Below are 24,679 nucleotides of genomic sequence, written 5' to 3' on the forward strand. Positions count from 1 at the left end.
TACATCTAGGAAATCTAGTCCTTCAAAAATGAAGGAGACGAAACAATGAGAGGCTTTGTCACTATCAGACCTGACCTACAAGAAATACTAAACAGAGTCCTCCAGGCTGAAATGATGGGACAGTAACTAAAATCCAAATGAACAATGAAGAACACCAGAGAAGGTCAATACATGGGTTTTACAAAGATAGTACAAATGTGTCTTCATTTGTAGTTTTTTTCTTCTTTTGGATTTAAGGACAACTGTACAAAGCAACAATTATAAAACTATCTTGTTGGGCTTACGGTGTGTAAAGATGTAATTTGTATGACAATAAAAGTATAAAGAAAGGGAGGGAATGGAATATAAAGAAGCAAAAGTTTAGCAGACTATTTAAATTGCTATTAATCCAAACTAGATTGTTCTAAGTTACAATTTCATTTTAATTGCCAGGGCACCCAATAAAAAAATCTCAAAAATATATAGTAAAGAAACAATAGATAATTTAAATGGTATGCTAGGAAATTTTATCTAACACAAAAGAAGGCAGTAATGAAGAAATAAAGGGAAAAAGACATGACATAAAGAAAATTTTAAATGACATACAAAAGCCCTAACCTACTAGTAATTATGTTAAATGTAAATGGATTAAACATTCCAATTAAGAAGTAGAAATTGGGAGAATGAATTTTAAAAAGTCCAATTATATGCTGTCTACAAGAGAAGAGCAAGCAATGACACAGAATGGCTATTATCAAAGAAAAGAAACTTGTGCACTGTTGGTGGGAATGTAAATTGGTATAGCCACTAAGGAAAACGGTATGGAGATTCATCAAGAAATCAAAAATAGAGCTACCATAGGATCCAGTAAGTTCACTTCTGGGTATTTATCCAAAGGAAACGAAATCACTGTTTCAAGGGCATATGTGCCTCAGAGACAGGGCAGATGTGCCTGGAGTGGTCGCTGGAGCTGGATGGTGGTAACACACGAAAAACACGTGGTCCAGATGCCTCTAGGATGGGCTGGGGGACATCTGAACGAGCAGGGGAGTGGAAATAGAGTGGACACCAGTTTCTTTCTTGTCTCCTCACATTCCTTCCCTGTGGGGACTACCTCTTCCTCTATTTCTGTGATACTAGTGGAACTGCCAATCAACCTCCTCTCTGCACTGTTCCCCTGCCCCACAGAGGTGGGTATGTGACCCAGGCTAGCCCACAAGAGAACACCACTCTGCAGGAATCAGGGAGAGGTATGTAAGCTTGGGCATGCGACCCAAGCAGAGCCTACTGTGGTCCTTTTGTAGGATTGAAATGGATGCTGGAAGGGGTTTCCTTCTTCGCCGCACTTCAAAAACCACTGCTTTTACCAATGGAGAGATTTGGCAAAGAATACAGCCATCAGGAAAACTGCGAGATAGAGAGACTGAGATATATTTTGAAAACCTAGCTCCAGACATACGTACACCTGGCAAATCCTAAACTTCGCAGTTATGTAACAATAAATTTAAAAGATTTCCTAGAGTTGTTTGAATCAGGTATGGATTACCTGCAATTGAGTGATTCTTGACTAATACAGAGAAGTCGTTGTTTCTGGTTTTGACCATTTAAAACTATGGTTGGCTGTGACTTGTGGAAACACGAATCTCCAAGGAAGAAGTCAGGGACAGATTATCCTTGGTCTCCTACTATTTTAGGGAAATGGTTAATAAGAACACAAAGATTTATCTTTGGGAGTATTCAATAAGGTGATGGTTTGATGAGATGATGATAATTAACTAAAATGATGTGCCCAAGAGTACTTCCTTGGAAGTATTCATATCTCTCCTCTCCTGAATAGAGCCCTATATTATGGGATTGGGGACCTGGATCTCCAAAAGACTGCAATGATCTCATAGCATCTGTCTCTGAGAAATGAGGAGGATAGGAGACAATGAAACGGGGAGCTGTCTTTGAGGGTAATAAGATTTCCAATCTGTAGCCAGTTGGGGAGGAGCTGAGAAAAGATAGTGGGGCTTTATCCTTCCCATCACTGCTTCATGTAGAATCTCTGCTTCTCATCTGGAATCCCCTCTGGTTATTCATCATTTAACTAATGTGTCAATGCCTCTTCTGTGCAGGCACTCTGCTTAGCACACAGCAGTGCGCAGGTAGAAAAGGGCTTTGCCTTTATGGAGTTTCAGCCTAGTTGGGGGAAGACAGACAATTAAACAATTAATTAGGGCTTCCCTGGTGGTGCAGTGGTTGAAAGTCCGCCTGCCGATGCAGGGCACGCAGGTTCGTGCCCCGGTCCAGGAAGATCCCACATGCCGCGGAGCGGCTGGGCCCGACAGCCATGGCCGCTGAGCCTGCGCGTCCAGAGCCTGTGCTCTGCAACCAGAGAGGCCACAACAGCGAGAGGACCGCGTACCGCAAAAAAAAGAAAAAGAAAAAGAAAAGAAATACACCACTTCTGATGATGTTTCCTTAGGCTCTGGACTGAGGCACGCATACCATGTTTCTCTAGAGGATGGTTTCGGACCTGGGGTCCCAGAGTGCTTGCAGTGGGGCTGGCCACCTGTTATTAAAATGAAAGCCATCCAGAAGTGTTGCCACTGGCATCTGATCTGTGTCCAGAGGAGTCCTCCAGTACGGGATGAGGGGGAGGGAAACCAACATGTGGGATCTTCCTGGACCGGGGCACGAACCCGCATCCCCTGCGTCGGCAGGCGGACTCTCAACCACTGCGCCATCAGGGAAGCCCTCCCCTATTATTAACATCTTGAATTGTTGTGGTGCCTTTGCTATGACTGATGAGCCAATGTGGACACATTATTATTAGCTAAATTCTGTAGTTAATATAAAGGTTTACTGTCTGTGTTGGACATTCTGTGGTTTTTGACAACCGTATAATGACGTGTAGCCCCCTTACAGTATCGTTAAGAGTAGTTTCACTGCCCTAAACATCCCCGTGCGCTACTTATTCATCCCTCCCACTTCTTCCCCCGACAAGCCTCTGGCAACCACTGATCTTTTTAATGTCTTCATAATTTAGCTTTTTCCAGAAGTTGGCATCATAAAGTATGTTGTTAAAAGAGGACAAACACAATTCCCCTAGGCCAGCAGCTAGCAGGAGGTAAGAGTTTAGTCCAAAACCACATCTGTCTGACTCTGATTCTCTACGTTTTCTGGACCCCATCCTGCCTAATGGTGCTGGCCCGGGACTTGGTCTGTCCACCTTCACCCTGGATGGTGCTCCTAGGGCTTAAATTCTAGCATTTCCTTTCCTTAACAGTCTTTGGAATCTTGGATCCGCTGTTCTTTGAGTATCATCAGGGTGGCCTGTCACTCATGATCCCTCTGGACCTGCGTGTGATCCTAACCTGCCTGATTTCACTTTATTTATAAATTCAGCCAGTTTTTTCGACATTTTCCCCTAACTTTTTGCTGAGGCTTTGAGCATCATTATTCTTCCCCTGGTTCGCACTGAATCTTTTCTGCCAGCAAGTTGCTTGCTTACGGGCCTTGTCATGCAGTGTCTCCTACAGTTTTACTGAAGACGAAGTCTGGTGGGCGAGGCTGCTAAACGGGGCACAGTGCTGACAATTGTCTTGGTTGAGTTCCACCCATACACCCATCAGGGCCTGGAACACTTGCTCTCAGAATTTACAGATACTAACTCTATGATCCGTCTGCTTGTTGCCCGAGCAGAGCATCTCTACAATCTATTAAATTCTATTTTCCTGCCAAGAGTAAAAAAAAAAAAAAACCCCACAATCATATTTCAAGGACTAAGGGATATTCTGCTAAGAATAAAAGGTTTATAAGCTCCAAACAGAAGTGAAATAGCTTGTGGAAAACCATAAAGGAATGAAAGAGTAGAATTCAGATTCAAATCCAGATCGAGTGCAAAGGCAAAGCGGGTGGTCCTTGAATCACACCAGGCTTCCCTCTGTGAAATCCTATGATGGCAGCGTCAGCGGGTTAAGGAGGCTGTGTGGGATTCAGGAAGAGCCCCAGCACAGGAGACCTCCTTAACGCAACTTGAGAGCATCCTTTCACCAATGAACAGTTGAAACTGAAATTTTGTTTTAAAACAACGTGTATGTGGTCACTGATTACGATACCAAACACTCCAAAGTGCCTTGCAAATACTAGCCCATTGCTATGTGTTCACGAAAACGCTTCTGAAGCTAGTAGCACCCTGCAGTTATATGCTTTATAAATTGCTAGTGTAATTCCAAGAGTATCGCACCCTGTGGCTGATAATGAGGCCCCATCACTGACCAAGGACATTGCGGGGGGAGGGGGGTTGGGTAGGAAGCGGGGAAAGGACTCAAAGGCCGTGGATACCGTACTATCGTTTTTCCTGTTTTCCTGCAAAGTTAGAGAGGAGGCTGGCGGGGTTAATCTATGACCTACTCACCTCTCTCATGTCACAGGTTACTGGATCTCTATAGACTGTGGCTTCTGCTTGGTTTTGGGCGCCAAGAGGGAGCCTGTGAGGTGAGCGCGGTGGGACCCGGGTCTAGTTTCTGCCATCTCGGGGAGAGTAGCTCCGGAAGTAGCCGCGGAGACAGGCCCGCCGGCCAGGTGCTCGTCCTACCGCCAGGGGCACAGGCAGATTCAGGCTTCCGGCCCTTTCGGACAAGGGGCGAGGATACATTATTTGTTGAAAGTAAGGGAACAGCAATAAAATATTCCAATGACAAAGAAATGAAGATTTATCATAATTAAAAAAAAACCAACCTTGAAGTGCCTCCCCAATCTTCTCATTTTGGGGGAGGCAAACTGGCCGCGAGCGCGGGGTCCGCTCGCCGGGGCCCGCGGTCGGGTGGACAGTCCGGCGGCCGCGCCAGTCGGGCCCGCGCGGGGGGCTGCGGGGACCCGAGGATGCAGGCGGGCTCCCACTGCCCGAGGGATGGCCGCACGCAGGCGGGGCGACCACCAGCGCGTCGGCAGGCACCGCCCACCCGCGGGGGAATCCCAGGTTAGGGCGCGGGGCGCGCGAAGACGCCGCGCCCCGCCCCCCCGCCCCGCCCCCGCCGCCGCCCGCTCCCGGAGCCGCCGCCGCGCCGCGCTGCCATTGGTGCCAGGCGGTGACGCTGGCGAGCGGGCCGGACGGCGGGGCGCTGGGGGCGGGCGCAGGGAGCGGGGCGCGGCTGATGAAACCGGCTCCCGATCCCTCCCGCCCTCAACGCTCCATTCACTCAGCGCCGGCAGGTGTGAGCGGCAGGTCAGCTGCCGGCGGGGCGCGCGGCCACCCGGCGTCCGTTACCCGAGTCTCCCGCTCCGGCTCCCCGCGCGCCGCGCCTCCGCCCGAGCGTCCGTCAGTCCCGCCGAGCCTTGGTCGATCGTCCGTCAGTCCAGCCGCGGTCTTGCCTGCATCCCGCCACCCACCGGCCCGGTGAGTCCCCGTCCTCCGCCGGCGCCGGGGCAGCTGCCCGGGTCCGGGTCACCTTGGGGGGCTGACCCCGGCGGCGCGGGGAGGGGCGCGGAGCCCGCGCGGGGAGCCCTGGCATCCTCCGGGTGGGCGCGGGCAGGGCGGACGGGGGTGTACGCGGCCGGTGCCCATGAGGCTGTCTCCGCCACGGAGTCCATTTTGGTTCGCTGAAGGCGCGGCGTGGTGCATGATGCAACACCCCGTGAGGAAGCGTGGGCGACCTGGCGCCTCCGGGGTGCTGGCCCAGCGCTCCCTGCGGGGCACCGGGCGCCGGGACGCGCGGGTGGTCGCGGGGGCGTGGGGACGGGGAGCGGGCACTGGGCCCGGCAGGCGTCCCGAGACCTTCCCTTACATGGCGCGGAGCGGAGCACGCCGCCCCGCCGCGAGGTCCACGACGTGTTATCGGCCGCGGGTGGGGAGCCCGCCGGGCGGCGGAGGGTGGTCCTGCGGCAGGTGGCCGGCCGAGGACGGCGTCGCGCACCCGCAAGCTGGCCGCGGCGCCCACGTTTCTTCCTCTCTGGAACCCTGCACACTCCCTGGCCCGCCTCCACCTCTCTTCCGGGTCCCCGGAGTTGTTTCGGGGAAGTCCCCCCCGCCGGGGGCTTCCTTGTGACCCAATCTGGCCCGTAGAGGCCGGTGCTCAACGCTTCCAGATGGTTTCGAGCAGGAGGCAGTTCTTCCGGCTTCACCGAGACAACCTTTTCTCAGTGTGTTCCTTTCTACGTAGTAGGAAACTTCCCGGGCCAGGCGGGTCCCGCAGTCATTCTAAGACCAGTGTGTACACGGCAGCAGGGCGCTGTAGTACTACTACCTTCCCCTTTTCAGTGGCTGTGAGAACCCGAGACGAGTGGTGCTTGACTTGTATGGTTAGGACAGCCAGACAAGTGCCTTCCGGAAGAAACGGAACACTGCCCAGTACCCGCCCTCAGGCTCTCACGTGTAGAAGTAACCTGGAGTAGCTTTTACTCCAGATTTGTAAACAGAGGAGGGGGTGAGGGTTTCAATCCCAGGTGTATTTCCCTAAATGAGCTCTTAAAACTGTGGCCAGGACTGTGTTTTGGCCTCTGGCTGAATTTCCTAATTGTGTTTCATTTGAATTATAATTTACTCGGGATTCATCTTAACGTTTTTTGCCACTTAGGTTTGGTTCCGATAATAGGAAACCGTGATACCTACAAAAATATCCCCTGATATTTTTAGTTGATCTCAGTGGAAATTATTATTTTTATATGCACACACCCTTCTGTAATTAAAACAAAAAAATCTTGTTTAAGTCACAGTCAGAATAGAAACTTAGGGGACAAAATCACCAATGGATTAAAATAGTTTTTAAAGGTTTAGCATATTAATATCATGTTTAATTATTACAGGTAAAATTTAAAGAGTGCCAAAGGGGTTTTGACTAAAGAAACAGGACGAGAATTAATAGAGATCAGAAATGTACTCAGTTGTTTAAATCTGGATTGAACCACATGGGTGCTCTTATGCATATAATTATTTGCTTTAAAGAAAGAAAGGCTTGAAAGACGAGATTGCTGACCTCGAGGAGCTTGCATTTTAGGACACATGTTAATTGTATTGGGTTGGGGCTTCCATTCTTTGATGGGCTTAAACACATGTTTACTGAGTGTTCTAGTCTGTCGTTTATTGTCTACTCAGGCCAGTAAAAATATGTAATTACGTTGGAGGGCCCAGCATTATGTCTTATTAAATTAATCCCTTACATTATTAATTATGTATTTGAAGGTATTGGTTTATTAATCCCAGAGAGGAATTTGAAACAGGAATGGGTGTGTCCTTGTTATGGGGAGAAACATTTTCCTCTGACCCTGGAGGTGTCTGGGCCACAGGCATCTTCTGAGATGGCCATCCTTCCACCTGGGGCCGGGTCCTCACTCCAGGTGGGACCTGCGGACGGGCGGGCCCTGGTGCTCTTCTCCAGCCTGGGGCCCTCACCCCTGTCTGCTCCTGTTGCTGGCAGGCTGTTTCTCTCAGAGAAGCGGGGAGTGCTGGGTGGCTGTCAGGGAGTGGAAGGGCCACTTCAGCTCCTGGGTGGAGAAGAGATGGGGGACGGGCAGGCGCAGAAGGGGGGAGGCCAGAGCAGAGACTGGTAACTTAGGTCTGGGAAAAAACCCAAGCCCAGCTTATTTCTGCACGAGAGAGTGTGTCCATATGTCGTTTCTGTGAGAGAGAGAGATGGTGGCAGCTTGGACACGGTAGGAATGTGAGCTGGTTGACTTCTGCTCAGTCTGCAGGCTGGTGTCCTTGCTCTGTCTGTGGATTTTAAAGGAAGATTCCATGTGAGGTGCGAAAGGCCGGATGAGGTTCCACGTAGAGCGGAGCCGCTGTGCTAGTGAGGTGGGGAAGGCTGAGGAGAGCGTGTCGGGAAGGACTCGGTGAAAGTCACAACCGGCTTTTTCCAGACGCTTCCATCCTCACGGGCCGGGGCTGAGCCGGAGCTGCCTTGTTGCGCCCACATGCCGCCGCAGCGTGGGGCCTCCTTCCCCTCCGCCCGGCAAGCCTGCGGCCTCCCTGATCTCCCCTGCGCCCTCCAGTGGGCATCTTGGCCGTGGGTTTGTCCCGTGGCCCGCTTGGGGTCTGCAGCCCTGGGGCGCGCCTACTTTTTCATTCCTGGCCTTCAGGAGGCCTGCCTGCCGGGGGTTTCTTGGGCCGGAGGCCCCTGGCATTGGACCCCAGGCCAAGGTTGTATCTGCCCAAGGTTTTAGGTCTGTTCCAGTCAAGAGAAGAGTAGCAGCTTTGGTGGCAGGTTGTGGGCCCTGGGGTAACTTCAGTGGCTTCTCTTTCTCTGTAATCATGTCCCCACCCCCAACTGCAAAGCCGCTTTGACAGCAGCTACCCCTGCACTTGTTCAGAGCAAGCCCCAGTTTATCATGGGGGGGGTTAGTGCATTTGCCGCCTGTGAATCCGCTAGAAGGACGGGCAGCACGTTGGTAAGAGGACTTGGTGGACTGCTGTCTTCATTGGGCTCCGAAGACGTTCCTTCAGACCTTTGGCCTCGGCAGAGCAGCGGCTGAACTGTTTGCTTCACCCATCGGTCAGGATTCGCTCACCCGGGGACACAGGCTGCAGGAGAGACATCTCTGCACGTCGGGATAGACTCTGGCACGGGGTTCCCTCGTCATGCCACACCCGAGTCTTCCATTTGGCTTTTCCTCTGGTTGTTGTCATTAGCACTGGGGACCGCCAGGTGGTAGATTTGGTGGACAGACCACGTCAGCTGAGGGTAGAGCTGTGTGGAGTTAGAGACCAGCTTCAGTGCAGCCTGAGGTCATCGCCCTGAAACGCAGACGCTGCTTCTAGGAGCCGGGGCGGGTGGTCCAGTGCCGGGAAGGGCGCCATCCGAGGCGTCTTCGGTGCAGGTTTGCGGCCGTCTCTGTGCAGCCTCCAGTATGTCCTTTGGGCTGTGGGAACCCTGCAGACGTGCTCCTGCCCTGCCTGTAGCTTGGGGAAGCCCGCCCTCTCAGCCTCATAGTGATGAAGCCAATAAACATGAAGTGCAGAATATTCTTTGAAAGAATAAAGGTCAGTCCATTTAGATCCTTTCAGAAAATAGGTTCTTTCCATTGCCAGCCTTCTCTCCTGATAAAGGCAACCAGAAATCAAGCTCCGTTCAGCCTTCAGGGGCTACCAAGAGGCGGATTTATACTGAGGAGGGAGAAAGAATGTCCTTCGTCCGGTAGGACAGCGTGTGTTTCCACACCGTCTCCCTTCTTCCTGAGTCACCTTTCCCCTCTGGAGGCAGTTGTTTCTGAAACATTCTGTCTTCCTGCCGTAGTGCTTTCTTCAGAAGACCCATGCAGATAAGGTTCTTGCCTGTGAGAACAGCCAGGTACTTTGCCACGTGCGTAGGAGTGGGTCCTGATTCTCCACACGTGCTGGGCGCACAGGGAGCCCCGCATCGCGGAGACCCGCTCGCCATGCCGACTCCGGGCGGCCCCCTGCTCTCCCTGACGGGCCACGCACTGCGGGGACGAAGGAGGTGCCGTGGGCCTCCCCCCGTCCCGGAGTGGGCTCCGCTTACAGGATCAGTGCCTTTTCTAAGATATTTCTCGGAGCCACGTTTGAATCCTTTTCCATATTGCCTGCATAATAATTGGCTTCTAGTGCCTGCCTTACAGGATTGAGAGGATTTAAATGAGGCAATCTTCCAGGTTCCGCACTTAACACAGCTTCTGGCGCATACCAGGTGCTTCGTATAAACGTTAGCTGTTTTACTGGAAACAAAGCACAGTTCTTTGATTTTGGCGTGGAGGAGAAGAAAATCTGTAACAACTTTATTTGCCCTCCCATTTTGCCAAGGTGTCAAAAGGTCGTCCCTTCTCCTTGGAGTTGTGTCTGCCTGGCAGTGGGTGGCGTGGCACCGGGGTGTTGGGGAGGCCAGTCCCCGCAGGTCTCAGGTCCACAGCCTTGGGTTTGTCCCCTCCTCACGCCTCTGGGAAGCAGAGCTCACGGTCCCATCCTCAGGGGTGGCCTGCCTGTGTCTGTGTGCACGTGCGTGTGAGTGTGTGCGTCTGTGTGTTTTGGGGGTGTCTGCCCTCGTCCATCCTGACCCCAGACATTTGGTCCAAATTACCCCGAGCGCTTTGGGTTTAAAAACTGGGGCCAAGTCTGTTTCCCACCTTTTTTCATCCCTTCCTTTGAGGGCTGAGGTAGATGCCCCAGTGCATTGGCGTGGGATGGAGGCCCCATCACGGGGCAGCGGCGAGGGGAAGGGAGCAAACGTCTTACCGGCGTCTCATCGCACTGTTGTCACCGTCGTCTTCCTGCCCATGAAGATGCTGGGGGTGACCTTTTAAGGTCGGCTTGGAAATGCTCTCTTCCTCTGTATCTTCTTATCTGCCTACCAAGTACCATTAACCAAAGTCTCTTACACCAAATAGGAAGGAAGGGAGAGGCCCTGGGGCTGAGTAAGATCCAGACTCCAAGCCCTTGTTAGTGCTCACCGTGGGGCTCGCTCCGCACATTGTTGTCATTTAATCCTCACGGCCGCCCCCTGAGGTTGGTCCTGCTGTTTGGCTGATGGGGCGATGGAGGCCCTGAGAAGTGACACAAGTTGCCGATGGGCACAGGGGTGGGTCTTAAGTGGCAGAGCTAGGATTTGCACCTGAGGCCTGGCTCCAGGGCCCTAACACCGAGCGTGCTTTGGGCTGTGGGCATCAGCCTGTGCCTGGGGCTCCGGCCGCTCGCTCTGGGAACCGTGGTCTGGCACGCATGTGCGCGGGGCCATGCCGGGCCCTGAGGTTAGCACACGGACCTGGAGATGCCGGGCTGCCACGCGCCTCTTGGTTCCAAGTAAGTCCTGGAGGCGCGGGAGCCGGCTGTGCCACCACTGGGCGGCAGCCTGCTGTTTCTCTCTAGCTGCCCCGGTTCCTCTGAGCGCAGATCTTTCCTCTCTGAGCCCTGGGGTCCTTGACACAGCTGTGCCGAAGTGTGACAGAGGCTGGGCTGCGTTCCTCCTGGGTCAGTAGTCTGACATTGGCATCGCCGGAGCTGGCTGGACGAGGGGCTTCCTGCCCGGGCCATGGGAGCCCAGCCTCACTGATCTCCATCGGTCTCTGCTCCCCCTCCTCCGCCGCTGGGGGGAGGGCCCTTTGCAGGGGGTTGTCTGGTTTGTAGGGATAAGTGGCTCCCTTCTCGGTTCTCCCTCCTTCTCAAGGCCAGTGGCGGTAGCCGTTCTCCCAGGATCTTCACTTTGCTGACTTCTGTAGTGTCGGGAGGTGGGAAGGGGTCTTCTTTCTTGGAAGGTGCTTCCCTGACGCCCTCAGGAAGCCGGGGCTGGGGGCTGTCCGAGCCAGGGTAGCAGCAGGCACTGTCTACGCTGGAGAGACTGTGTGCTGGCAGGGCCCCTGTGGCCGTGGCCCCATGGGGAGGCCGTGGGTGCTGGCAGGTGGAGTGGGGAAACTCGTGCCCCTCCCTTCCTGCCTCTCTCCTTTCTTCCTTTCCTCTTTCAACTTTTTGTGGATAGCATTTCAAACTTAAAGAGAAGTTGCAGGGGTTACAAGGAGCGCCTCAATTTTCTCAGATTCACTGGTTGTTTACATTTCGTTCCTTCTTTCTGTTTATCTGTCAATCAGTTAATCTGTCTACACACACGGATGCATTTTTTCCTGAACCATCTGAGGGTAAGTGGAAGACATCATGTCCTTTTATTTACCCCGGCATGCTTCAGTGTGTTTCCTAAGAATAAGGACATTCATTCTCTTACGTGACCACCGTACGACATCAAAATCAGGAAATTTAACATTTGTGACATCATCAAGTCCACAGTCCATATTCAACTTCCAGTTGTCCAAATAGTGTCCTTTACATATGCATGTAGGTAGTTGGTTTTTTGTTTTTCGTTTTCTTGGGTTTTTTTTGTTTGTTTTCGGGAGAGGCTCTTTCAATGGAACTGTGGTCTAATTTTCTACCTTATAAGCCTCTTTAAGAAAAAAAAATGTCCCTAAAAGTTAGAATGTGTATTGTGAAGAATTTGGAAACTACAGAAAAGTAAAATAAAGGAAAATAAACAGCACCCATAGTTCGGCAGAGCGGCTGAGCGCCCAGCCAGGGTAGAGGGCTCGCAGGAAGGCGCTTGGTCGGAAGACTTCAGCTCAGGGTGACGTGGTCCCGCAGACCCGCACCCTGAACACACAGGGCGGGGGCCCGGAGCAAGGCCTCGGGCTGCCGGAGCAGCAGGCGCCCTGTCTGGAGCGGATGCCTTTCAAGCCCCTGCCCACCACCTGGCCGTTGGCCCACCTGAGCAGGCAAACATAACCCCCTCGGGGTGGGGAAGGGTGGAGATGATTATTAAATCCCCAGAACTTGTTCAAGCCTTGAAAAGAAATGTGGCAGGCCCTCTCTTGTCTGCTGTGTAGCCCTGGCTTCCCAGACTAAGCAGAGGGTAGGGATGGGCAGGGGCCCTGATGGAGAGGAATGGTCCTGGCCTCCTGGCCTGTAGCTTGCGGTTATTTCATAGGGTTGTTGAGCCTCCCGGCCGCCGCGAGCGGACCAGGGGAGCGATAAGAGGAGAGATTCTAAATGGTGAGTTGTGTTCTGTGCTAGCCCAGAAGTTCCTGGGGGAAGGTTCCAGACTGTTGGGGGAGGTGTGGCTCTTGCTTCTTTCTGTGTTTCGTTTATCAAAGCCGTGCCCTTTGTCATCACCAGCAGTACCCCCGAGACTCCGCTCTTTCCCCGGCTCTGGAAGGGGCCCTCGCTGGGTGGGGCTGGTTTCTGGAAGGGTTTCGTTCTTAGAACCCGGCTCCCCATGGTTCGTACCTCAGTTTCCCCGAGCTGTGAAACCTACACTGTGTGTGAACAGGGCCTCTGAAAGCCATGATCAAAAGCCCCAAGTATTTTTCCATGTTTGTTTTCTCTTCTCCTGCACTAGACCCTCTCCTTGAAGGAGGTGGCCTGGAGAGGGACTGCGGTGGGCAGCCGCCCAGACTCTGCACACCCGCTGGGGCCACGGAACTCCTAACCTGGACGGGCCAGCACCGGAGGCTGCTCTTCAAAGAAACCCTTTGAAGTGCAAACATTTCCTTTCCTGAGAAGAAGGGAAATTGAAATGAAAACGTATTGTTCTGTGCAGACAATGTTCTCTTGGATCAAAGAGGGAGTGGGGCTTATAAAAAAGGGAGATTCACAAGTTAGGCCTTAACGTGGCGCACGGGGAAGCCGTGACCGTGTACATGTCCACTGCCCGGGGTCCGTGATCGGTAAGGTTGTATCTTCCCTCTTTTACCCCCTTAAGGTCCTAAATCTGGATCTAACATGCTGTGTTTGACTGTGTCTCTCTCTCTCATTTGTGTTTTTATCCTGTGGTCAGCATTTAGAAATGTCCTTTGGTAAATTATGACACCATCCACGGTGGAATACCACGTAGCCAATAAAAGTGATGTTTTCAAGGAACATTTGATCTTAAGGGAAAAACTTTACTATTAAAAGTGAAAAAAATCTGGACACAATTTTCCATAATCAGTGTTCTCTTAATGAGATACATGTATTTGTACAGAAAGAAAACACTGAAAATCAGGCTCTGTTTTGTTCACTGCTAGGTGTGTAGCACCTGAATTAGTGCTCAGCAAATATTCGTTGTATGGATTATTTTTATAATTAGTGAAACAGCAGTATAGTTTAAAGGCGGGGTGTCTTTGAGCTAAGTAGTAACATTTTGGCAAGTGGAAAGAACAATAAATTATTTTGATTTTCTATTGTAATTCTGTCCTGGCATCTCGATTTGGGGTTTATTTTGGAGGGTTTTGGCTACAAACATGTACCACATTTTGTACTTTGATACACATCACCCTATGAATGAGTGACTGTGATGTTTCTGCTTTTGGAGTAATCGGGTCTTGTTGAAATTAGGGTATTGGGATAAGTTTTTCCTGGGTTGGCTGCTAGGCTCCTTCACAGATGGGGTAAGGAGATAACTTCTCAGGTGCTGGTGGCTGGTGTACCATTTCACCGGCTTGACCTGTCCTGTTGTTGAGAATTTTGCCTGATTTGCCCGGGGAGAGTTTCTCATTTTCTAGTATCAGTACCACCAAGATATCCTAGTAGGCCGTACATGGCCCTGTTTCTGATTCAGAAGGTTCTTTAGTAACACAGCATCTCAGGTTGGCTTTGAGGATGGCCCTGGTCTCAGCGATTGCGTGTCACAGCCGCCCGTGCTTCCCCCTGGTGAGATCGTTTCGTTCCTCCTTCAGAAGGACACAGGCACTTAGGTTTCAGAGCCCGATCTGCACAGGGTTCTGGAAGCCCCTTGGGGAGGCTTCCTTCGGCCTGGGGTAGGGCTGCTGGGGCCCACACCCCGGTTCCCCCGAGGGTGGCGGCTGTCAGCTTCTTTGGCTGCAGTCTACAAGAGGAAATAAACTGAAACGCTGCTCAGGTGCACACACAGGGAAGTACGTATTTATATACAGATTAAAATGAAACTTCCCACCAAACAGTACTCATTCTCGTACTTGCGCTGCACTCTGATGATTTTTACTCTTTTCTATCGCATCGCAAAAAATCCTGGTGGCGACTTGCAGTTTGCAGACACTGCTGGGCGTGGGCGTGCTGGCCTCCATGCCCACCCTCCCCTCCTCTGTGGTGTCCTGAGTTTTACACTCACTGGACTAGGGCCTGGGAGGAATTCTCCGTCCACACCGATTTAGACAAAGACAGTCAGAGGGTAGAGATTTTTCTTTTTGTGGTGATTTAAGGGTTTCTGACCGAAGTGGACGTTATTATCTATGATGATTCCCTAGAAGGCAAATAGGGACACAAGGCAAGACCTGTGTGAATTCCCAGTGTGGTTTGCTGCTGATGCAAACCCGGGTAGCTCTGTCCTAAGCTGACCTCACACGCTGGTGTTTTGAAGGTGGCCTGGTCAGGCTGTGTGTTTTTTTTCAGGGATGGCCCAAACATTTGTTAATTTCAGCACTTTGACCTTTTTTGTGTGTTTACTTTTTTCAGTGTGATTTGAGGAAGAGTCCACCTGAAAGGTGAGCCTTCTCTTTCAGAGTTGAGGATTTGTAGGAAGAAGAGGGAGAAAAGTCACTCTTACAGAAATATTAATTTTTAGACTCTGAGGTCTGATGGATTAAAATTGAACAGGGCATTGAGATTATAATATTAGCAATAGCAATTGTACCATTAAATAGTTCTTCTGGAAAAGGTTGAATGCATTTTGTTCTCTTTTTTGAGAAGCGTTTGAATTTTTTTTTTTTTTGCTTAGAAAATTAATATTCTTTAATAAGTCTTTGTATATAATTCCTAGAACAATTGTAAATCAAGGGAATTGATTCTGTGGAACAAAAGCACAGTGACAACAGAACTAGAACGAGATAAATCACCTAGTTTATTGAAACTGTACAAATATCTGGCCTTGTTTCTTGTAACTTCTTTTATTTGCTGTGCTTCTCAGTAAGTTTATTGTAAGAGTTCAGAGTGCTTAACTTGTAGTCTTTTAAAAATTCATTTATAAATTACAAATATTACCACTGTTGTTAGTATTTGAGAAGAATCCTCATGAACTTGATTTTATGCTGTTATATATGTTAATATTATGTGAAATAGGGGATTATCTGCAATTGTAATGGTATAACATGTCCCCCATAAGTCTATAACCTCAAATTTTTAGCAGCAAGTTTGGTTTTAAAAGGAAATCTTTTGTTGGAAGACCTTTCTTTCTCCCTAGAGGGCAACCTTGGGAGACATTAGGCAACAATATTCACTAATTCTTTGAGTAATGCACATTGAACTGGGAAGAATGTCTTGCTAGCCTCAGAATTGGATGCAGTCAGAATTTGGAGAATACCAGCTGTAACTTGTGCTAGGACTCAGGCCTAGTTACTGAAAGGCTCTCAGGTCTGTGGTCTGATGAGTCACGGCAAGGGCTCTGCCACCTTGAATTCCTCAGGCTTCCCTGCAGCTCCTGGCTGCCTGTGAACTGTCCTGCCTTGAGCATCCGCAAGGCAGCTCTTGCTGAGTCGCCCTGGAGAGCCCCCCGGTTACTGGGAGATTCGCAACCTCTTCGGGGGCTGCTGGCTCTGACCCGAGCCCTCACAGGGTGTCTCTTTCCAGCAAGGTGTGTGGCCCTGGCAGCAGGGATAGAGGCAGAAGAGCCCTCCCTCCAGTCTGACGCTGCGTGGGAGCGAGCAGCGCTGTCCCCAGCTCACGAGGGCCGGCTCAGTTCTCCCAGCCCCTCCCCCCGCGCTACACTGCCCCCAGCCAGCAGGACTTCCGGGCCGACTTTATCGTGCGTGTGGCCTGAGGGCCACAGCCCTGCTCGTCTAGACCTCGCCTTAGTACCTGGACCTACAGATGCAAAGTGTGCGCTAATAAATATAAAACTGTAAACCGAGGGGCAAGACTAACCATGGCTGGGAAGGTAGCGCACAAAACAGGAGACGCTTCCATGGCACTGTGCATACTGCCTCTTCGTTACGACAGCTACCCCTCCATCCACATCTAAAACGCGCATAGGTAGGATTGGACAGATGTGGCAGCAGGGGCAGGATGGAGAAGAGGAATACATTTTGCATAAGTATGTAAGTTCAATTTGCATGATGTCCTAGTGCCTTTCACATCCTAAAGTCAGACCTCAGGTGTCTAACCCATCTCACAGGCTCACAGGTGCCTGCGCACAGATCCCCTCTGGGCATTTCGCCGACCTGCAGATCTGTTTCCGAAGGTCTGGGGCAGAGTTTCTAACCAGCTCCTGGGTTCTCTGGGAGTAGCCGGCACCTGTCAAACTACTGGCAACTGGACCTCGTCAAGGAGACCTCAGCTGCTGTCGGACCGCAAGCCCCTTGAGGCCAGGCTCCTGGACCCACCAGTGCCTGCTGTTGAGTAGATGCTCAAAAGATGTCTTTTCAGGAACCCAAGCGCTTGCTTTCCCCAGGCCCTCGGGGTGGGAGGGGCGTGGGGCGCATTCATCTCTGACCAGCCGGGTTTTCTGTTTGCCACCAACTGCAGATAGGGAGTGGAAACTCAGGCTGCAGGGGCAGAGCTCCCGGCAGGGGCAGAGGTGATAGGAATCGCGTACGTAGAAGGAGGCACCAGCACTTGGCAGCTCCCGTCTTAGGAGTCCGTGTGTGGGAACACCTGCAGCTCCCAGTTTCCCCATTTAGAAAATGGGGAGAGCTGCAGTCCCTACGCTGTAGGCTGTGCTGATGACTAGATATGTAAAATGAGTTTAGAACGTTGCCTCGTGTTCAGAAACCATGAGCTCTAGTTAGGGTTGGTGTGGAAAGGGTTAAGCTTCAGCCTCTGGAGGTTTCTGCCCAGTGAAGAGCCCACCTGAGGTGGTGACTGCTGTAATGCAGTAGGTGTGAATTAGCTGCGGAGGCTTCAGAGACTGCGGGGTGGCGGAAGGGGCTAAGGAGAGGTTGCTACTTGTTCTCTCTTGGTCAGGAAGCTCTTAATGGAAGAGGGGGTGTCAGGACCTTTAATTAAAGGGGAGCCGTGTGGAGGGATGGGGCCTGGGGGTGCCGGGGTTCCCTGCTTCCAAGACCCTAGACCAGGATGCTGCTTGGCGAGGGAGGGTGTGGGTTTGGGCGGACTTGCAGGTGTTAAGCCCCTTGCAGTTTCCTTCCGTTTGCCTCTGAGGAAGTTTCGGGAACGGTTGGGTGCTCAGGTGTGGGTCCATCCTCCTCCCGCAGCCCAGAGGCCCCAGAGGTGTGGCCTCGGCCCCTGGCCTTTGAATTGATCTAAATGTTCCTTGTCACAGGGGAAATAATGAGGGAAGGAGTGAGGGGAGCGGAGTATTACTACACTCAGTCGTACTTGACTTTTCTTTTTGCCGTGTTATCTGGCTCGTTCATTCATATGCTCACGGGAAGGCGCTCTGTTAAGTAGTATATGGAAACATCATTTACGTTTTTCTTTAAAATCTGGGATTTGTGATCACTTCTGTAAAAACCGTGAGCCAAGACCGCTCGTTCTTGGAGGGCTGTGCACGGCGGTGGTGATGGTGGGGTCTGAGGGGTCGGGGTGGGGCTGACCCTTCCTTGACTCTGTGGCCTTTGGTGGTGTCTGCATTTTGCCTCCTGCATGTATTGCTTTATGAAATCCCACCACGGCATTTTCTTGGGGAAAATCAGATTTAATTCATGGCGTCTCGTGCAGAGTGTCTTATAATCACCTTTCGTACACTTTTCAGTCTCTAGAGACTTGCCCGTTATCTGTCTCACCAGGTGGCAGGATGAGCGGTGTGTTACATGGGTGAGACCTTGTGGTCGGGCCGTGAGGAATCCCTCAGCTTTTCCGCGCTCGTCCCCTTGGCAGAGGGGAAGGCCGTCAGCCGAAGGGCATTAGTCTTGATAGCTCAGCAAAGCAGCCAGTGGGGAAGTTGAGACGTGTGTGTGTGTGTGAAGGTGTGGGGAATGTCTGTAAAGGGGAAGGTAGTGCCGTCCAGCCCAGGAGACGTGCTCCCCGCCTGCTTGTGGGTCGTCTCGAGGTGACAAGGGGTGACTTTCGGAAGAGGGATGCGGTCCCTCCCAGCTCTTGAATGAGCCGGGAGTCAGGCATGGTGGCGTCAGGGGAGCCGGGATGGATGGACGGGGGCTAGAGCTGGAGTCCTTCATCCCCTGCTGCCCAGCCCTGATGTCCCCCCCGTGGATTCACCACCCCCTCCCCAGCAAGTGCCCCAGGCAGGCCTCTCCGCTCCCCCCCACCCCCCCCCCACCGGTTAGACTGGCCTGGAAGTCCAGAGACCTCCTTGCTGCCAGCCCAGCCTCGGACCGAGTGACCCTGGGCGGGGCCGAGCCCTCAGGGCCACACTTTCTGCTTCTGGAGTCCGAAGAGGTGGCACTAGGATACTCGCTTCGGGGTTTCCAGCCCTAAGCGGGAAGTGGTGACATTCTGTGACTATGGAGCCTCTGAAGAGCTCCGTGCAGCAGTTTGGTTTCCAGACTGTAAGAATTGTTGTTGAGTAGGAACAGTAGAGATCCAAGGTAGTAGAAACCAGAAGCTCCGGTGTTAGGACGCTGACAGAGATTTTGACTGAGAAGTGTCACTTGGCCTGTATGAGCCCAGAAATGTCGAGTGGCGTGACCTGTTGCAACCAGAAGGAGAAGAGTGGCTGTTATAAAAAAAAAAAAAAGCACCTGGTCGCGGGCCTCCACGTGGTCCATCAGATTCGCACCCCCTCCTAGGAGCCCCCCAGAAGAGCCCAGGCTGGTCAGAGCAGTGTGTTTCCTCAGCACATCTCTGGCAAGAGCGAGCAGCAGCCTTGGACCAAGGATTTCACGGTCTGATGCAACACTGCTGGCCGCTTACCCGTAGTCCTGGGCAAGGACTTCCTAGCAGGGGCAGCCGGGTGCTGATGTGTGTGGGGGGCGTCTCCTGCGGGTTTTGGAATGTCGGGATAGGCCATGAGAAGTTTCATTTCCAAGCTATCTCACCAGAGAGGAAGCTTGAGAGAGGTTATCTTTCAAAAGGATTAGGCGGCCACACACACCAAAATATACACAGGCGCCGTCAAAGGAGAAAGAAAGCGAGCTTTGCCCTTGTTAACCCGCCCAGCTCGAGTACGGATGGAGCCACGTCAGCCGCAGAGCCCAGCTGAAGCTCTGGGCCTGTGATTCTGGAAAGAGCTGTCTTTCACTGGAAACACTTCTTTTGGAAAATCCTTCTCAGGGTCCTTGTTTCTGCTTCTTCCCCGCCTCCTCCAAGAGACATACTTCTTGGCAGTGGAATAAAGACGAAGGTGGTCTCGAAGATGTGAGAGAGAACAGAGGCTCCCTGCCTGCCACCAGGCCCCGCAGGCAGAGAAAAGGGCAAACGTGGCTCTTTAAGGTTCGCTGCTTTCGACAGGCTGAGACGGGGAGCCGATGCGGGCGATACTGAAGGGTCACTGCTTTTCTAGCATTGGTGGGTCCTCATGGTGCCCTGTCTTCCAGGAAGAAATAGCAGACCAGAGCGGATGTCCCAGACTTGGGTTTGTCTCTGCATCCAGGCATCCTTCGCTGCATCTGGGGTGGACCAGCCTGGAGACAGACCCTGAGACACCAGGTGCCTTTCCTGGGCCTCTATTTCAAGGAGCCCCTTAAGGAAGGGCGTTCTGCCCAAGGTCCTTTGGGTTTGCCTTAGTGGACAGGATCGGAGATGACAGAGCTTTCCTATTTAGATATGCAGATGTGTGTATATAAAAATAACCTGCCCTTGTATTGGGCAGTGCACACTCAGCTGTGCCACCGAGTTCATGTAAGGGTCAGCGGCAGACAAAGGATGGCAAACGGTCAGATCTGCAAAAAAGACTTCGACTGTACAGCCACGATTCAGATGTCTTAAATATCTGCTCTCTGGACAGAAATCCGATAAGGGTTGTATTACAGGAGAGGGGAAGTTTCTAGTCTGCAAATCCCAGCGAAGCCTTGGCTTTTGTTTGGGGATGGAGGAGAGCTCAGCTCGTACAAGGGCCACGTGGAAGGTTTGGGACCCCCCCGCCCCCAGTCTGGCAGCACCGGCAGAAAGAGATGCGACCCGAGTTTGAAACTCCCGTAGACCATGGCGTGGCGAGCCGCGGATTTCCCCACCAGCCCTGGCGGTCAGCTCGGCCCTGGTCAGGACTTTCAACTCCCTCAGCATAAAGAAAAACCACATAGTGCTTTCCGCAGCTGCTCAATGACAGAACCAGAGGAGCAGAGGCGGAAAAGGGAAGTGGACGCAAGAAGGATGGCATTATCCCCGGCTGGCTGGCACGTGGAGCTGGGGTTTATCACGAATCTTTGGAGATGCTATCGTGGGATATGCCTACGTACAAAGTTTGCTTTGTGAGCTTCTCCACAGACAGGACCCTCCGCCAGAGTAGACCAGGTTTGACCGAGATATAATTTCTTCTGTTCTTGGCTCTCTGAGTCTGGCCTGCGTGGCCTTTCAGAGGAGCAGGGCGAGCTTGGTGCCTAAGACGCCGTCTGCATTGTCTTGTTTACGCTCTGTGGTCCTTGTGAAGTGAGACACAGCCCAGGATGGGCACAGCCTTCTCGTCTGAATTAGGAGCCCCCTCTTGGAACCGAATTGTGCAGTATTGCTCTGCCCTCTGCAGGGCGCTCTCCCTCCCGTCCACTCCCCTCCAGCCAGTGCCCCGTCCTCACTTCCCTGGCCATCCCGTGTCCCCCTCAGCCTCTCCCAGCCGGTGGGGCGCATTTGGCTCGCGGGGGCCGGTTGAGCGTGGTGCCCTGCTTCTGCAGACCCTGACCCACTTGGGTGGGAGCACAGTGTCAGGGCCAACAGGACGCCGCCAGGAGCAAAGTCAGCCACAGAGAAGGTGGCACGGAGGAGAGGCGCCCGGCGAGGGCGCCTTCAGCCCCATCTGACTGTCAAGGTCACCGTACCTTAGCCACGTCAGACCCCAGTGACGGCAGACCACATTATGTAGGGAATTGTAGTTGAATTCTAGAATTGGCCTTGTGTTTCTCTGTTGAGAGTTTGTAAAGTTTCATATTGGCATTTAAATGTAGGTAATCGATAATGAAAATCAGCAGTGGAGACGACCAGCCACGGCGAGGGCTCCTCTCACCTGGGCCGCCGGAATGGGAAGTGGGAGCACCAGGTGCCAGACAGACCTGGGTTCCAGCCCAGGGCCTGCGTCCTTCGGATGGGCGCTGCCCACTGGGCCGTCTGGGAACCGAGGGGGCGTGGCCGACCGGGGCCCTCAGCCCGGGGCTGCACTCAGTGCTTGGCCAGTGGGTGTTCCTTCCCTTTGTCTGTACTTTTCGTTCTTCTGTTGACTTTTAACGTCGGTAGACACGGCACATTTGTCGTCTGGAAAGACCACAGTGCCCTCATCTGACAGGGGTCCTCAGAGGATGGCCTCAGGTAAGGCCATCGGCACAGGAGGAGCAGGTGACCCGGAACACCTTCCTTCCAAGTCTGACATTCCCCAGCCCCACGAAGTACTGTAGGTCTCATTTGAGATTGGTATTGTTGGTGTCAGCCTTTAGGGCGAATTGGGGTCCCAAGAAACCAAAGATATGGTGCAGTGACCAACCCCCAGTGTTAGGACTGTGTCAGTGGAGTAACTGTCTCCCTGCTGTTAGAACATTGGTGGGTCTCAGCTGAGACAGTCGTGTGGTTCTTTCCACCTGCAGAAGGCATGGTCTTCCTTGACTCTGCCGGTCCTGTGAGTGTTTGCTCTTGTTCACAGGAGCGCCAGGCAACCCTGAGCATTAATGACGTTTGCTGAAAATTAATAATAAAACATGTATCTCCAGCACTGAACGGTGAGCTGTGGGTGGATAGGTCCTTCCTTAGAAGTTGCAAGGCAGCGGCAGATAACCGGAGCTGGCACCAGCGCCCCCCGCATGAGGACAGAGATACATTCCCTTGGGCCAGGTTTGAAAAAAACAAGTACTAAGAACACAGACTCCATTTGAATTTAAACGTTTCAGGCATTGGTATGAAAAGCCTTTGGTTTAATTTGAGCATTAAACCCGCTCTTAGCTTAGGTTTTTTACTCCATCGTAAAATACCTAAACGTTTAGCAGCAGAGCCGTGGAGCACGTTTGCTCGATGCCAGGGGATACTGTGTCCCAAAGCTCAGCACAGTTCACTTTGTCCAGGCTCGATCTGTTTGTAAATTCTAAATTAGGGGCTTTTAGCAGAATGGAAACTTCATAGTAGCAAAGCAAATAAAAGTTCCTTTATAAAAACTCAAAGTATGCTGGGGATTTATCCTAAGTTAGAAGCAATATGCAGTACTCTCTTTTTAAAAATATATGTCGTCCTCTTTTTTTTGAAGTTTTTTGCTGTGATAAGGCGTCCTTGGGATTTCTTCCAGCACAGAGCAAGGGAAATTGGCGTGGGGTTGAATAATACTTTTATGTATAAATAAGAAAATTGCGGTGTTCTTGGATGTTTGTTTGATTAAGCGCTCCCGTAACTAAATACCGGCCACGGCAGTTACACAAAGGGGCGTAGAAAGTAACGGGTTCGGAACTAGATTGACTTTTGTTTGGGAAGTGGTGGCCTTGCTTCTCGGCTTTATGCCTGTGAATCTTAACGTGTGCGTCATCACGTGGAATGGCAGGTGTTTTTGGTTCATTTGTTCGGTTCGGGCCCAGCACAGATGCTCGTGACCCGCCCTACAAATAATCCTCAGCATGACTAGTGGAAGAGCAGAGAACGTCAGCTCCCGCGGTGCGTGCCAGGGAATGGAAGATTGGCCCTGGACTTATATTATATTTCAATAATTATGTACGATTTCAAATTTCAGAACAAGTTCTTCGAGAAAGTGTGGATTCATTCATTCACGCAGCAGCATCGATTGGCTGCCCACAGGCACTTGCCTGAGTTACCCAGGTGCTGGCTGGCCCTTCCAGGGCACACTCTGTGGCATTCTCTGCAGGCACCGTGAAGATGCAAGCCGTTGCTGAGAAGCCGTGTCTTTATGCTTCAGCTGACTAGAGAGGACGCCAGGCTCTTAGCTAGCACCTGTTTTCACCCCTCTGGAAGCTAAGCTGCTACTGGAACTGCTCGCTTTTAGACAGCCTTTTCTCATTAGACCCTCTGGTGGTCTGTCATCAGCCCGCACCGCCGTTGTCTCTGAAATGTTTCACACGCCTGGCCATTCCCTTCTTCCCGCAGACTCTCTCCTTTTCTGCGTCTGTGGTGGCAGCTTCCTCCATGCACAGTATGGGTGTGTGGGGGGAGGCTCGGTAGATACGGATGCTGGGGGGGGGTCTTTACTTGCTGCTTGGTCTGCGGAAAGGCCTTTGCAGAGAGGCCGTCAGAACTCAGGGCTGGTGATCAGGGGCACGGAGGGTGTGGGTGGAGGTGAGGTGCTCAGGCCTGGGCCGTGGACACCAGGCGAGGGTTCCCAGGTTGAGCAACTAAAAATGCTGGACGGATGACTAGTTAAATTTGGACATGCAGTTAAATTTGAATTGTAGGTAAGCAATGGATACTGTTTTAGTACAACGTTTTTTATACTGAAAAGATATCTATTGGCAATATTTGGGACGTAATTATGATACACTAAGCCGTTATTCGTTGTTCATGTGAAATTCTGATTCAGGTGGGCGTCCTGTATTTCATCTGGCCTTGTTTTGGCTCCTGGCTCACGTTGAGAGGTGAGGGTGTGGGCCTCAGGGAGAAACATGGAGTCACGCCCCTTTCTCCACTTCAGGAAAGTCCAGCTGCTTTGGACTTTTTGGTTGCACACACGGCTTGTGGGATCTTAGTTCCCTGACCAGGGATCGAGCCCGTGCCTCCTGCATTGGAAGCGCGGAGTCTTAACTGCTGGACCACCAGGCAAGTCCTGCTTTGGACTCTTTCTAAGGTTGCTCTTGCCCCTTCCCTTGAGCGATGCTTCCTCCTTGGGCTCAAAGCGTGGGCCTGCTCCCCACAGGGCTCTTAGCAGCCAGCTCCCCCCCCCGAGCCCCCTGTCAGCACTGACCCCTGCACAAGCCCCACCTGGAGCCTTTGCTTCAGCGGCTCGCGTGCCCCGCTGTGTGCCGGGTGTCTGTGCTGCTGAACACGGGGCATTTTGACACACGGTTCTGTTCTGAGGATGTTTTGACTCTGTTTGTGAATATAAATACTTTGTCAGAAATATCATCACAGATGAATTTTGGATGAAAACGTTTCCCTGAGTGAACTTCAGTTTAAGTCATTAAGTTTTTAGAGCACAGACAAACCATTCAAATTTTGCTTTTTTCTGAAATTATTCTCGTCAGGGTAAATTACATCGCATTTAAATTGCCAGCATTTGTCAGCCGTGTGTCCACAGCAGATTCTGGTGAATTTAGCGTCAGCCACTGTTTCTTTTGTGCCGTTTATTCCTTCCGA

General features: G+C 51.9%; 1 protein-coding gene and 1 long non-coding RNA gene across 10 annotated transcripts in view; one reads left to right on the forward strand and one right to left on the reverse strand.

Moving 5' to 3' along the window:
- LOC117198646 (uncharacterized) overlaps positions 1–5,082 on the reverse strand; it is a 263,697-nt gene extending 258,615 nt beyond the window's left edge. For all 8 annotated transcript variants that reach the window (XR_007473111.1, XR_007473107.1, XR_007473112.1 and 5 more), the window contains exons 1-2: positions 4,705–5,082; positions 4,382–4,595 (exon numbers count right to left, since the gene is read on the reverse strand). This is a non-coding gene — a long non-coding RNA (uncharacterized LOC117198646). The remainder of the gene's footprint in view (positions 1–4,381; positions 4,596–4,704) is intronic.
- Positions 5,083–5,172: 90 nt separating this feature from the next.
- The window catches only part of SLC7A1 (solute carrier family 7 member 1), a 68,881-nt gene continuing 49,374 nt past the window's right edge, over positions 5,173–24,679 (forward strand). For both annotated transcript variants that reach the window (XR_004479862.2, XM_033416125.2), the window contains exon 1: positions 5,173–5,362. The gene's annotated coding sequence lies outside the window, so the exon portion shown is untranslated. The remainder of the gene's footprint in view (positions 5,363–24,679) is intronic.

The sequence above is a fragment of the Orcinus orca genome, chromosome 18, assembly GCF_937001465.1.
Source record: "Orcinus orca chromosome 18, mOrcOrc1.1, whole genome shotgun sequence".
Lineage (NCBI taxonomy): Eukaryota > Metazoa > Chordata > Mammalia > Artiodactyla > Delphinidae > Orcinus > Orcinus orca.